We start from the raw sequence: 1,936 nt of genomic DNA, 5'->3' as shown, positions 1-1,936 counted from the left end.
AATAGCTCATTGGCCTCTGTTGTCGTCCCTATATTTCTTTTTCTACCAAACACGCAAGTTGGAACAATCTAGAAACACTATCGTATTCTTTGTAATCAACTATGTCCTGAAATTCATGCCTTAACCCTCCATAAAAGTATACCATTGCAGCCTCTTCATCCTCAATAATATCATAACGCAACATACTAATTTGTAGCTCCTTATAATATTTTTCTACGGATCTATCATCTTGGTTTAAGCGCTATAATTTCTTATGCAAATCATGTTTAAAAGAGGGTGAAACAAATATGTTACGTATAGGAAACCTTTAAAGCATTCCATGTAGTAGGCTCTAACCCATCGATGCAAACTCTATTCAACAAGATGATTGCAAAATATTTAAATTCACTAGTGGCTTGCCTAACTCTATGCACTTCAAGAACCAAAGGAGCATTAAAATTTTGTTCAATCGTCATCTCCTAATCTAAATACTTTTCAGCATCATAAGCACCAACAAAAGATGGTATAGTAAACTTAACCTTAGCAAATAAATCATCATTAACACATGGGTTATGTTGCTAAAAATTATTACCTCTCATACCTTGATGGTTGAAGTTCAATCGATTCTGTTGTCGTGCATCAAAGACATCTTGTTCTTACCTCAAAATTTCATCATCTGCGACAGACTCCTCTTATTCATAGGCTGTGCCATGAGGATCCACACACCCATGGTTTGGTGGCTGATTAACCACTCGATCAAAGCGTGTACTGAGCATGGCAATACTATCATTAAGTCGTTGCAATGTAGTATTTGTCTCCGCATATTTCTTATCGATGTCGTCATTAATAGCTTATCGATGATCATTCAACACCATTGTGAGTTTTTCCCTCAAAACACACTCCTATGCATCCGATGCTTCTCCTGCCATGGTTAGTCGAAGATAGAAAACAATGAAAGATAAATTATCCCTATCAACTACTTGGTGGTGAACGTGGAGTCACACACTCTCAAGCGTCTTACCATGCTCTTGCAAGTGTTCTTACCAATCATCACAGCTGGCACAACCGGTGGCTGGTTCGTGATACGTTATTGGGTGTGAGTGAGGTAATTGCAAGTGAACATACCGTTCTGATCGAGAGAAGGTGAAGCTGAATAACAGTTTGCAGTACTCGTCACAGTTGTTGGCCCAAACAAGTTCCTAGAACTAGCTCAATGGAACAAAATTCGTAATGCAAACTGACTTTCTCCTCCTTTTTTGTACTCCTCTTTTTTTTTGCAGTCTTTGCATCGTCTTTTTTGGCACTCTTTGCTACTTGCTTGCTTTTTTTTTATTCTTTTTTGCGAATGTGACAGAAACTCAAAACTCTTTTACTACCTTTTTTAAGACTAGTGAGGTATGTGGGTCACAAACTTTTTTCCCGACAGCAGGGGTATAAAGGTAATAAAAAGAAGGTGGGCAACAACGACTAAGTGGTCGCGGCGACTAGATGGTTGGACCTCGAGTGGGTGGTCGGAGTAACTGGTCGGAACCCGAGTGGGTGGTCGGATCCCGAGTGGGGACACAAACTTGGCTTTAGCAGACTAGAGCAAGCTGAGTTACTCGATGACTAAATTAGCAAAGACTCGACACTAGAAACTAGAACACGATGACTCGACCAGCAACAAAGACACCAACAATGGGCTCAACTCAACAACGCAAAAACTGAAAATAAAATTGCGAAAGGCTCAAAGTGGTTTGAGCAACGGAAGAACTAAAACATAAATCTTTTTGTGAGGTAATTTTCTGGACTCTAGGTAATGAAACTTGACGAAACAAAAAGGGTTACTAAGATTACCTAGTGGGCATCTGAGGCTCTGATACCACTTGAAGCGTGTTTGCCCGATCTTCCAAAGGTAATATGATATGTCAATTGGTGGAGTTTTGACATTGATGATCCAAAGGCTCCGACAAGAACA

This window comes from Phragmites australis, chromosome 4, assembly GCF_958298935.1.
Source record: "Phragmites australis chromosome 4, lpPhrAust1.1, whole genome shotgun sequence".
NCBI lineage: Eukaryota > Viridiplantae > Streptophyta > Magnoliopsida > Poales > Poaceae > Phragmites > Phragmites australis.
This window is presented reverse-complemented; position numbering follows the sequence as displayed.